The 13,872-nt window shown below is 34.1% G+C and overlaps 1 pseudogene; it reads left to right on the top strand.

Annotated features, from left to right (window-relative positions):
• The first annotated feature begins 12,783 nt into the window (after nt 1-12,783).
• Nucleotides 12,784-13,539, top strand: LOC149004243 (putative xyloglucan endotransglucosylase/hydrolase protein 8 pseudogene; annotated as a pseudogene).
• The last annotated feature ends 333 nt before the right edge of the window (nt 13,540-13,872 follow it).

Raw genomic sequence — 13,872 nt, 5'->3', positions numbered from 1 at the left:
AGAAGCTCAAAGAAACCATAGAAACCATTAACCGTAATACACAGAGGTCATTGATAAAGAAAACCAGAAAATGTTAGAGAAGCCATTGTTTGAGTAAACAATATTCCCATTTAGCCGTGAAGAAGAAAATAAAATTTGAAGAGTTTGAGGCGACAAACTCCATTATCAAATGGAGAGACCCCATTGCGATACTATCCAACTGCAAGAATTGATGCCATGACAAACACCAATTTCTCTGATGTTTGCAAAAAAGTGTAAATAAACAACATAGTTAGCCATGGATAGGGAGAGCTAGAGGGAAAGGATAGACAACCGAATTCAACCTTGACAACATAAACTTAACAAATTAGTTTTCTCTAATGTCTCAATTTTTGCATTAGAAAATTTATCATTTAGGTTTATTTTCATATTATTCTGAGAGCTTACATTTAGAATGAGAAGGTGAAGCAAAGAAAAAAATAAAAAATAAAAAATTAGGGAGTGTACCTATAACAATATTGCATGCTAATAACAAATGCAAATTACATGTGGCTCATAATTAAAATGCCTTCAAATAGTTGTTTTAGTAACACTATTTTCGTGAAAGGCAAAATAATACTATTTTCTATAAAATAAAAAGAAATTTGAGATATTATGAGTCTTTGATAGGTTGGATTAAGATATATTGTAATTATCACTTGCCAATGATGGGTTAGTAAAGCGGTTAAAGACTCTACCTCTCACGAGGAGGTCTTGGGTTAGCACCCATTCGGCGGCATTAATTTGAGGATGTAATCGTGGTGCGCGCAAGTTGGCCCGGATGAACCTCATAAAAAAATGTAAAAAAAGAAGAAGTTAAATTTGGCCCAAAAAAAAAAAATTTATCACTTGTTCATTTTACATTAAAGTATTTTAAAATTTTAAATTTCAACATTATTAAACCCTAAGTTGAAATTAGATGAAGCTTACAGGGATTCAGTACGGTTGTTAACCCTAAGCCCTCAGCGACATTTAATCGATTATCCTGAACAAGAATAAATTAAGAAAGAATAATAACAAAACTCGTCAATTCAGTCGTCAAACATTTTCAATTGCTGCAAAAGTGTGTGAGCATTTGGAAAGCATAATAAAACAAGCAAAGCAATTCCATCGCCTGATTCTAAACACTGGGTTTGCAGTGGATGTTTTCATATTGATTTTTTTTTTGATAAACAACATTTCATTCAAAAGGCCAAGCAAAATGCGCTAGATCCAGAGTACAATGATCCTGAATCCAGGAAGTGGATAACGGCCAACTAGTCTTGCAAGGTACATACCTTGATGAAGGAGAGGAAATTGAAACGGCTTTAATTGATTTCAATTTGGGTTTAATTTTTAAATTTGAAATTCAAAATACTTAAATGGAAAATGGAAAAAAATCAACCATTGGATCCAAGTTTCACTACGTAATGTAATCCTAATGGCCAAAGGACATAAGGGTAGTTTGGTCAAAAAAATAATAATTTGTCTTTAATTGATTATTTTTAAACCACAGGGGAGGTAGTTGCAAGATTTCATATTTTTTGAGTTAAAAATGACTTGAATCATATCTTAGAGGGTCACAATGAAAATTACCCTTAGTTTTATTATCAGATTTGTTCGTTGTTTCCACTTTTTGCACGATTTTGTGTGAAGGTTTTTTTATACGAGATTAGGTGTTTTGAGGGTTTTTGGGCATTCTTGACTAAGTAGAGGTCATGGAGCGAAAAGATTTTGTTTTGTTGATATTGATTTTATGGATTTGTATAGATATCAATTGTCAGATTCTTTTGTTTGATGATAAGTACAGAGGACAAAGATTAGGTGAATTGGAAAGGCTTGCAAGGAGTGTACAAATTGGTGGAGCTTTAGTTGACACTTGGGCAAAGGTAAAGACGAACATAATTTGTAGGTTTTCAAGTACCAAACAAGGACAAATATGATAAGAAGCAAGTGACTTTTGCTTCAGATTTGGTGAGTGGCAATGATATTTTGGAGTTGGTTGCAACAGTAGGAGAGGTGGAGCCATGTCATGTCATACAACAGCGATAAGCTGTACGAGACACCCCAAGTGAGGGGGTGCACCATGCTGGTTTTAGTGATAGCAATCAGAAAAGGCATCCTTAGAGGGATGTGGGACATGCGGTAATGTGTGGCCAATAGTCAAAGACAGGTGATTGCAAAGAGATATTGGCAACGATTTTCTTCAAAGTGGTTTGTATAGTTCAAGTTTAGGTGAAGATTGTTATGTTTGGATGTCTTGTATTTTGTGGGTCCATATAATTATAATTTGATTGTATTTATAATTGGTTGAGTTATAGGTCAATTACTTGTATAATGATAAAATTATAATTGTATAAGGATTAGGGTTTTAGGTTTTAGGTTTCTCTAAATAGTCTATGTGGGATAGAAACTTCAATGTGTAGCACACAAGCCTATTCATATACCAATAGCCAAAAAAGTAAAGATAGTAAATGACTCAATATTCTCATAGCAAAAAGTAAAGATAGTTTGATTCAGTATGTTTGAACTTCTCAAAAGGTCAAAGAAGGTAATGCATCATATCTATCCAAACATTAGAGTTTCTAAATAAACTCTCTTTTGGAAATTTGATTGCTCTATTTCATCCTTGATGTATGAAGAATTTTTATTTGGTTAGGAAGTTAAATTCTTAATTTCATGATGATGACGCCACACGTATCTAATGATATACAGAGTTACTGAAATGACCATAAATTAATTCCATTTAATTGTATAACTGAAAAGTGAAATTATTGATTGCAATACTTTTTCATACCTCATTTGCTTCAATTATTTTTGTTTCTCAACTTCAATTTTCTTCTTTTGTTATTCTTATTCTAAGCATTCCATTGTTTACTCATGGATACGTAAATCTTGTTCTATGACTTTCCTTTCAACCCTGCCTCCTAGTCCCTGCGCCTTTTATTTCTTGAGTAGTGAATTATCAAATGGTTTTTTTGGGATTACCGGAATAAATCTTCAATGATTCTATTTTATTTTTTGATCACCTGTCTCAAACTTTTAGATGTTATTTTTCTATTAATCAGAATAAATGTGAAAACATCTATTAAGATAACTGACTTGGGTGTGCGTGGGGAATCCGGATCTTCTCCCCGTCGGGGGAGCACTCTGTGCTCCCTCATGGCTTTCTGACCACAAATATCAGTGGGTCCCACTGGTGAAAAAAAAAACTTTTTTTTATTTTTTTCAAAAAGTGTTTTTCACCGTGGGCCCCACTGATGTTTGTGGTCAGGAAGTGTGGGGGGAGCACAAAGTGCTCCCTGTACGGGTAGCTGATCCGGACTCGTGCGTGGGCAGTGGGTGGGGATGGGTTTTAAATTTTTTATGTTTTATGGAAAATTGGAATTTGGAAATCCGTAAAACTTAAAGTCACTCTCCTTTTTTATGTCTTTATGTTGCATTAATTAAATGTAAAATCATAAAAGTAAAATACTTGTCCAATCACACATTAATTACCTGGCTGACTTCCATAGTCTCCCTGGTGTTTTACACTTTTACACCATATTAAGTCGACCAAAATGTCGCCCATGTCGCTTGTGTCGCCAGACACCAATGCTTAAAATGGGTAGTTGTGATTTAAGTATCAAATTGTATTTTCTGTAGTTCTTTAAATTAATAAATAAAAAAAACCAGAGGTATCAATATCATATAGGTGAGAGGTGACAAAATGCCCATTGGCATTAGAAGAATAATATCAAGTTTTAAAAATCATCATGAACCGGATCACTGAATCATCATATCTAATTTTGATAATCTAAAATAATTGACTCATGGTCAATTCAGATTGAATTTGTCTAATCAAATTAAAACATTTATTAAGATTGATCCCAAATTTTAGTATGAACATAATTTGATATAAAATAATCTAATCAAATGCGAATAACGAACCAATAGCGGTATCAATTAAATTTGACTATTAGCTAACCCATTTTATTGGATTTATTGTTAATTTTGTTTTGCATAATTCCAAATGAATACGATGAAAATGTTAGACTCATGATAAATGTTCAATTGCAATTTTTTTTTTTTTTTGGGGAAAAGCAATGCTACCTCTAATGCTGTATTATTCACATTTTTTACGCTTTCTCTTTTAAAATTAGTTTTGCATGATGAATCCCACTATTATGTCTTTCTACTTACATAAAAATATTTATAACTTCAATGAATCAAATCACTTTTTATCTATCTGGCTGGATTTAATTTTTCTCGTGAAAATTAAATGTTAAGATATGTTTTTCTAAATCGTTGTTGTCTAGGATTTTGGAGAAAATCAAATGAGTAAGTCCATCGCAATGTTACGAAGAAAACGAAGAAAACGAAGCGTGGTTTTACTGGAAATTGAGATTCAAATAGTAATACCTCCAGAAGATAACAAAGCGATGCCAATGAACATTAGAATGCTGGAGTTCTAAATGGCTAACAACCCAGATAATGAGCAAAAGTGAAAAGTTCTGAAAACAGAGGGAAACAGAGGGGATACTGATAGATAAAGCCGGAGAAACAACGAAGAGAATCCTTACATAGGTCGCATAACCCCACTCAAGAAAACGATGAGGAAGACGAAGACGAATTGCAAGTTTAACCCCGCGAGTGTATTTAAAGCTCTTAACCCAAAACTCTTAATCCTAATAGCTAACCCAACCGTCAACGGTTCTGCCCGAGACGAACCCGAACCACTCAAATGTCCGAACCCAAAATATAGGGGTACAACCCAAACCCTAAGGCGAACCCGCGCCCATTCCTAAACCCTAATTCGCTTAAAAAAATGTAACAATTTCTGAAACAGAGACGTGCCCATTTCCTAAACCCTAACCCTACGGGAACCTAAACCCTAATTTGCTTACAAAATGTAACAAATTGAGAAAAAACAGGGCAGTGCTGGGCCAAGCTTTTGCAATCCCAAGCCCAGCCTTGTACATTCTAATCTAAGCTCATTTCTACCCTAATTCTAATTCAGAGTCAAGAATTGTTGTCCCTGACCCTAAGCCCTACAAGGCCTTGCCAAGCCCATTCCAGCTCTGATTGTCCCTGATGGGACTGGATTGAGATCGGTTGAATTTGATTTTCTTTTATAGGTTTGTTTTCATAATTTCTTGTTCTACATTCATCATTATCTCATAATATATATCCCTTCTGCTTTTGGGAAAATTGTGTATTTTCCCAAGTTATGAATAGTGTTAAGTGCGGCTCACATGCCATGGAAATTACAGAGTCACAAACACAACATAATTCGATTATGCCTATATCTACAAGATAATCACGAATTTCTTCACTATGAGAACAAAGATGATAAGAGTACCCAAAAAAAAAAAAACTTGGATTTATATCAAACCCAATCCTTATATCTAAAACCGGATCCCTTTGTAGAGTCAGGATCATCTACCTGTCGGTAGAGCACAAAGTGCTCCCGACAGCTTCCCGACCACAAAAACAGTGGGGCTCACAGGTGAAAAACACTTTTTGAAAAAAAAAAAAAAAATCAAAATTTCACCTGTGGGCCCCACTGTGTTTTTGTGGTTGAGAAGTAGTGTGCTCCCCTGACAAGGAGATGATCCCGACTCCCCTATGTACACCCTTTCTTTCTTAATGCTCTCAAATCCATAAAAAAGAACAATAATTCCAATGCCCTACTCGTTAGCATGCATCACTCATAGCTCTTAAACCGACTGTTGTGATTCTTTACCCATGCAACTCACATAGCACTTGAGAATTGAGATCACCTCTCTGTCTATCTCTCTAGGTGTTCTCTCACCAGTGCCTTGTGCCTTGTTGTTCTCTCAAGCAACCCATCCCCCTCCCCCGGTCTTACTTATAGACGAAGGAAAGAAAAGGGGTTTTTCACAATTTTGCATAATTTTTTTTTCTTTTTAATTTCATGTCAACGCCACAACCGTGCCATCCATAGATGGTTGATTTATTATCATAGTAACTTCAACTATTTCCGTGTAACAAAAAAAATGAATTTAATGGTATTGATGTCCTTCTGTCAAAATATATTTTTTCTAATTTAGTTTTTGGAGTTTACTAGTGTAGCTTTTTAATGGTAATGCATGATTTGGTTTAAATAATTTTAAATTATGTTCCACTTTCATTTTTTTGGATAGTAATTTTTGTTTTTGGGAGAATATGGGAGAATTATATAAGGATAGTTTTGATTTATTAAAATGAGTTTGTTTACTTATTCCTTTTTTTTTTTTTTTTTTTTTTTTTGATCTCATTTGTCAAACGGGTTCAATGAAAGTTATAGTTAGTTTAAAAATGTGAATTTAAAAGATGTCACTTTAATTCAACTTATAAAAATGTCTGTTCAATTACTTTGGTATGTAGTACCAATATCTGACAAAACAACATTTTTTTTTTTTCTTTTTAAAGGAGAATTGATGGTAGGATATTGAAAGTAAAATACTTTTAATATTATACCATGAATGAGGAACTTTCCAAATTACACTTGTCAATTATCTAATGAAATTTTTTTCAAGAACAAAGTATCTCAATTCAGTTCTACCTACAGACTAATCATGCACTTGACATTTGTTGTTGTCGTATCAAATCATATACATCGTCTTTCCATTAGATGTCATCGACTTGCTTAATTATGTTTTCCCTTTCTCTTTGTCACTTTCGGTGGTTATTGCAGCGGTGGATGCATGGTTTCGAAGGATTTTTAATGATTGAGATCGCATGGTTGTAGTCTACCTTCAGAAGCATTCATTGTTGTAATTTTTCTTTCAATTTCTCACCCTCTATTTTGTTTTTAAGTCCACAGACGTGAAACTTAGCTATCAAAATCTAATTCTGTTTTTAATGCTAAATAATCTCTAACATTTTCTAAATCCCATTTATATTCTTAATTTCGTGAATTTTCTAACGTTTCACCTAGTGCATTTCAAAAGAATATCTAGGAACATTGGATTTATTAAAATTAAAAACAAACTATACACTTTAAATTGCCAAGTGTCACTTCTTTGTGGTAACATTGGATGATCAGAACTAAGAAGATAAGAGTCGTAAGAGTGCTTTTGTTTGTTTGAGTCAATTATCCAATAACCATTTGAAACTATGTATTTGGAGAGGAATTAGTTATATGAATCATTCATGTGTAATATTATAATTCAGTTCGAGAGTTGGGATAAATTGAGTAAATACTCTTAGCAGGTTAGAATATTATACGTGCTAAATCCTATAATTTATTGAGCACGCATTGGGAGATTACTTCTAAGGAGAGGATTCAAATCTAATACTCATACAAATACACAATCTCATAAGTTTATTAAATTTGTCCGAAAAATGGAATCATATGGATCCTTTTTGGTTATTTCCAACTGATTCTTCCAAGTTAAGCTTATATGGGACGTAAGCCCTAGCCACATTTACATATTGTTTGCAGCTTAGAGCGTGCAAGCTAAGATGAAAGATTAGAATGCACATAAGTCACTGATAAAGAAAACCAGAAAACGGTAAAGAAATCATCGTTTGAGTAAACAATATTCACCAATTTCTCTGAAGTTTGGGAAGTGCAAATAAACAATGTAATCAGCCATGAATATTGGGAGCTAGGGAGAGCAAGAGCGAAAAGGAGAGACAAGGATAGAAGACAAAAATATCATTGTTTTGTTTAAAAAGAAGGGAAAAAAATAAAATAAAATGAGAACATATGTAGACAACCAAATTCTACCTTGACATCATAAACTTAACAAATTAGTTTTCTCCAGTGTCTCAATCTTTACATTAGAAAATTTATCATTCAGGTCCATTTTCATATTGTTCTGAGAGCTTACATTTAAAATGAGAATTTAGGGAGTGTACCTATAACAATATTGCATGCCAATAACAAATGCAAATTACATGATTGTCGCTCATAATTAAAATGCCTTCGAATAGTTGTTTTAGTAACACTTAAGCTTGCATTTTGTGAAAGACAAAATAATACTATTTTCTATAAAAAAAAATTTGAGATATTATGATCTTTGATAGGTTGGATTAAGATAAGGTTTTTTTTTTTTTTAATAAAATGTATAATTTTAACGGTAATTTTCACTACTACCTTGAGATTTGAGTCAAGTCACTTTTAACTAGAAAGGATGAAATCTTATGGTTTGAAAATAATTAATTAAGATAAATTATTATTTTTAAGACTAAAACACTCTTGTCCTTTGATCGTTAGGATTGCATTATGTGGGGAAAATTTGATCTGATGGTTCAAATAAAAAGGATGAGATATAGTTGTAATTATCACTTGTTCATTTTACATTGAAGTATTTTAAAATTTTAAATTTACACATTATTAAACCTTAAATTGAAACTAGATTAAGCCCTAAGCCCTTTGTTAGGGGCTTAGAGCGTGCAAGCTAAGATGAAAGATTTAGGGAGGAGTAAAAGTGGAAAAATTACTTGAAAATAATAACAACACTCGACCAATTCAATCGATTATCTTGAACAAGAACAAAGAAAGACGATATAAGCCTAACTAAATTCAAGAAACACAAACCACAGATTCTAAATACTGGGTTTGCAGTGGATGTTTTCATATTGATGAAGGAGAGGAAACTAGAAACGCCTTTAATCGATTTCAACTTGAGTTTAGTTTGTAAATTTGAAATTCAAAATACTTAAATGGAAAATGAAAAAGTCAACCGTTGGATCTAAGATTCACTACGTAATGTAATCCTAATGGCCAAAGGACATAAGGGTAGTTTGGTCTTAAAAATAATAATTTTGCTTTAATTGATTTTTTTTAAACCACAGGAGAGGTAATTGCAAGATTTCATATTTTTTGGGTTAAAAATGACTTCAATCAAAGCTTAGAAGGTCAAGATGAAAATTACCCTTATTTTTATTATTAGATTTGTTCGTTGTTTCCACTTTTCGCACGATTTTGTGTAAAGGTTTTTTATACGAGATTAGGTGTTTTGAGGGTTTTTGGACATTCTTGACTAAGTGGAGGTCACGGAGCAAAAAGATTTTGTTTTGTTGATATTGATTTTAAGGATTTGTAGAGAGATCAATTGTCAGATTCTTTAGGTTGATGATAAGTATAGAGGACAAAGATTAGGTGAATTGGAAAATACACATAATCATATTAACAATAGAAGTTTTTGTCGGGTGAGTGATAGAAACCTGAGTTTCCTAGTTTAATTAGGAATCTCCTATTATAGATTTTATAGAAAATAAAACAATGAAGAGTCTCTCTTCAAATTGGCTTTCTCAAATTAGAGTTTAACTAGGATTAGGATTCCCTGTATTTATAAAAACAGAGGTGTTCTTCTCGTTGTCTTTACAGTTTGCATCTCTTCCTTCTACTCGGTGTCTCGTTGTTGGTTTTCTCATCCATGTTTTTAATTCAAGTTTTGAGGAAAACCCTAAAAGAATCTGACAATGAATCTCAAGTTATCTCTTTAAAAAGTCTACAATGTTTTCTCTGTAAAATATACAATCATTTAAAAAAGAAACAAGTTAATCTCTAAGAAATAAATCAAAATAAATCTCATTTGGTTTAACCAAATTATATTTAATCAAAAGAATCTCATATTAATTTTTTTTTTTTGGGGGGGGGGGAGGGGGGGGGGGGGGGGGGGGGAGGGAAAAAAAAAAAAAAAATTATTATTTTCCACAACCCACAAAAAAAAAAACCAAATGCAAATTCTGTTTCGCTCTAAATAAAATGCCTTTGAATTGTTGTTTAGCAACACTTAGGCTTGCAATTTTAGGAAAGGGTTAAAAAAATTGAGAAATTATGAGTTTTTGATAGATTGGATAATGATATGTTTTTTTTTCTTCCAATAAAATATATAATTTTAAGAGTAATTTTTACTTCATCCACTAAGATTTGATTAAGTCATTTTTAAGCTAAAAAAAAGGTGAAATCTTGCATCAACCTCTTTGTGATTTAAGAAAAATTAATTAAAGACAAATTATTGTTTTTGGGACTGAAAAACCCTTGGGTCCTTTAACCGGTAGGATTACATTATGTAAGGAAACTTTACATAATGGTAGGAGTGGTGAAGCCTGGAAATTATTTTCAATAATGAATTACCCAGGAAGTGTTACTTTGATTGGTTTCCCCCTAAGGACAAACGTTGCAGTTTTTTTATTATTATTTGATATATGGAGTGGACTTGAGGGGTTTTTGTTTGTTGTTTTTTTTTCCCTGTCTAAATATAACTTATATTAATCTCCCCAGAACAATATTCGAAAAGGCACAAAAATGAATTTTTAGCCTAGAGGAGTTCCATAATTTTGTTTGCTAATTTTTTGTCAAACTCTGTATGTCTAAGGATAATCCTTTTGTGAGTTTTTCCCAATCTTTTCCTTTTATGAATGCTATTTTTTCCCCTCTTTTTAAAATTTACATTATTTAATGTGTACAATTTTGTTTGTTTTTTCATTTTTAGGTCTCTATTCATTGTAAAATTATGTGAATGGTAATCGGGCTTTTTTTGGTTAGAGAGGGAGGTGGATTAATATTGACAATTTAGAATGAAAATTTTTAGAGTGGAAAAGAAACAGTTTAGAAGTAACAAAACTGTTTTTTTTTTTTTTTTGGTACACAATAGTAAGATAAATGTTTTTTATATGGTACATAGATGTAGAAAAGTGAATCATTGGCGGGGCCGCGAAGCCTCAACCAGCGACGGGACTGGGTCTTTAGGCCTGGCACACAAACAACAACTGGCCCCTTTGGGTGGACTCACCCGCCCCAAAACCTTTGGTTTGTTGGCGGGTTTTGGGGGGGCGGCTTCGGAGGAAAGAGAGATGAATAGTGAGAGGTTTTGGGTTTACAAATGAAAAGTAAAATAAGGGAGGCGTTGATTAGTAAAGAATCACATAAAGCTTTGGAGTACTTGGGTGTTAGTGTCCATTGGTAGATTTGGGATGACTTATATTTACTTATAGAGAATACAAGGAATACTTTTAAGAGAAAAACATGAAAGAATAATATTAATGGGTTGATTAAATAAAATTAAAACAGATGAACTTGCTTTTTCTATTATTTAAGTGTTTGAGCTCGGACCGAGTCTCTCAACCTCCTTCGAGTCGGCCCGACCGGCCCCGGGAAGTAAATCCCAACGGGAGACGATTGACAATTGGGCGTTCTCTTTTATTATTAGTGAAGGCAATTCTTCGTTACTTGAGGTTATGCTGGGTCCACAATTGGGAGTGTAATTTGTACCGTATGCTATATAGAGGGGAGAGGAAGGGGGTTGAGCATGGGAAAGTTTGTGAGGCTTGCTCGGGGGGTCCCTTTCGTGTTGTTTTTATTCACTTTTATTCAAATTTCCTTTTTCTTCTGGTTATTCCACCTTGGGCCCTCGGCCGAGTCACACTTTGGTCAGATTGCAAGAGTGCCGTGGGATCTATCACAGGAGAAGGAAACCCAGAGAAGTATTAGAAGTTGCAGTTTGTGAAATCTAAAAACCTGGCCAGATGCATACCTGGGAGATCCATTAGTTCATGATAATGACAATAATTGAAGACCCAGTGCCCCACCACTCAAGAATGGCGAGTTGAGGCTGAAATAGCTTCACTGACACTATCGACCTTCCTCGATAGATCTCCAAAGAGGCTTATGAAGCTTTATCAAATATGTATAGATACAACATAACAAGACAAAGTTTCCAAGATAAAAAAACACAACAAATAATGGAGAGAGAGAGAGAGAGAGAGAGAGAGAAAGAAATTAATGTATCCAGGTAAATGTTTCTCTAAAACACCATGAAGAGTTGAAGTAAAGATCGCACGAAGGGAGAATATAAGCAATTAAAATGACTCTGAGAGAGGAAATGATTGTTTCAGAACAAGAGTAAGAGAAGTGCGTGTAGGTTAAATGTGTAATGGTGGAGGTGGTTCTTCTCCCATGTGATGCTTCTGGCATGAAGGGTTTTTCCTCTACGATCAAACTCAAACTCAAACTCAATCTGCCTCTCTCCCCTGTCGTCTTGGGGATTTGAAGCGAAAGTGGTATTTGCAGAGGGACGTCTCTGTTGTGTATGGTTGTTTGGAGTAGGTGTGTCTTCTCAAGCTTGTGCAGGTTCCTAGACATAGGAGGGGTATTATGGTCCAAAATGTATCAAAACTGGATTGAGCTTGTAGTTTTATGTTGCAATATGATATGACATTATTTTTTTTTCTCCTGACCCGGCAGGAGTGCGGATGGTTGCGTATGTTGGGGCAGTTGCCCATTAATAGGGTAATTTTCATCTGCACCCCCTGAGGTTTGCTCTATGTCATTTTTAGTCCAAAAAAATTAAGAGTTTGCATCTACCTCCCCTGTGCTATAGAAAAAGTCAATTAAAGGACAAATTATCACTTTTATGACCAATTTGCCCTTTTTTCTACTATGAAACTGGTGAATCACTTTTAGTCAAAAAATTACATAAAAAACCTAGAATTTAAATAAATTTTAGAATATGACTAAAATACCCTTATATGTTAAAATGACTCAATACCCCTTAGGTTAAATCCTATTTGCAAAGTAGAATCTTAAGAGATGGATAAAGAGATTCCATTTTCTTCATAGATGACTAGATTTCTGCAGACCCAAGCGTAATCTCTTTTCTGAGAATCTCATAGATGCCGAGCATCGTATTGATCCCACCATTGCTCTATTGTTGTGGAAAAAAATGAATGATCAGAGAAGACGAATCTGTGTTCAGTTTATTGATATATATTGTTTGGGTTTTTGCGTGTGAGAAAACAGATTCTAGGTTTCAAACAAAAGATAGATACAAATTTGGGTGGCTCGGTATGAAGCTCAAGCTTGTTGGAGGCGATTCTGCCGGTGTCATCACAGCCGATTATGTGAGTTAAAGTAAAATCTACACTGATTAAGTTTCCTTATTGATGAATGAAGAAGTAATTGAAAAAATGGAATTGCAGATGTCCTCAGATTTGGGAGCTGGGCCAACAAGAGACGAGTTAGATTTGAGTTCTTAGGAATAGAACAGGGAACCTTACTTGATACAGACGAATGTGTACAAAGATGGAGTTGGGAACCGTGAAATGAGACATATGCTTTGGTTTGATCCAACTGAGGACTTCCATTCTTATTCAATCCTCTGGAACGCTCAGCAAATTTTGTAAGTTTCTACTCCTTGAACCTCCCAAAGTAGAAACTTTCTTCGTTTAATTGATCTGAGATTTTCTGGTTTCCAACCCACCAGGTTCTTAGTTGATGCTGTGCCGATTAGGGTTTACAAGAATTCAGATAATGCATCGAACAATTTCTTCCCAAATGAGAAACCTATGTACATCTTCTCCAGTATCTGGAACGCCGACGATTGGGCAACCAGTGGTGGACTTGAGAAGACGAATTGGACATTGGCTCCATTCGTTTCCACCTATACAGATTTCAATGTTGATGCTTGCAAATTAAAAGACCCATACCCTGCTTGTGTCTCTACAACAATAGAGCAATGGTGGGATCAATACGACGCTAGGCGTCTCTCGGATTCTCAGAAGACAGATTACGACTTGGGTTCGCAGAAATTTAGTCATCTATGAAGAAGATGGGTGAAGGGGGAATTTCTTCATCCATCTCCCTAAGATTTTAATTTGAAAACAGGGTTTAAGCTAAGGGTACCTGAGTCATTTTAACATATAAGGGTATTTTAGTCATATTCCTTTTATGTAATTTTTGGACTAAAAAGGGATTCCCCAGTTTCATAATAGGAAAAAGGGCAAATTGGTCATAGAAGTAATAATTTGTCTTTAAATTGACTTTTTTTATAGTACAGGGGAGGTAGATGCAAACTCTTAATTTTTTCTAAAAATGACATAGACCAAACCTCAGGGGGTCCAGATGAAAATTACCCTATTTTTTTTCTCCTGACCCGG

This window comes from Hakea prostrata, chromosome 9 (genome assembly GCF_041222555.1).
Source record: "Hakea prostrata isolate BN-2017 chromosome 9, UWA_Hpros_2, whole genome shotgun sequence".
NCBI classification, from domain to species: Eukaryota; Viridiplantae; Streptophyta; class Magnoliopsida; order Proteales; family Proteaceae; genus Hakea; species Hakea prostrata.
The sequence above is the reverse complement of the archived record's forward strand: the minus strand, read 5'-3'. Positions and strand labels throughout refer to the sequence as shown.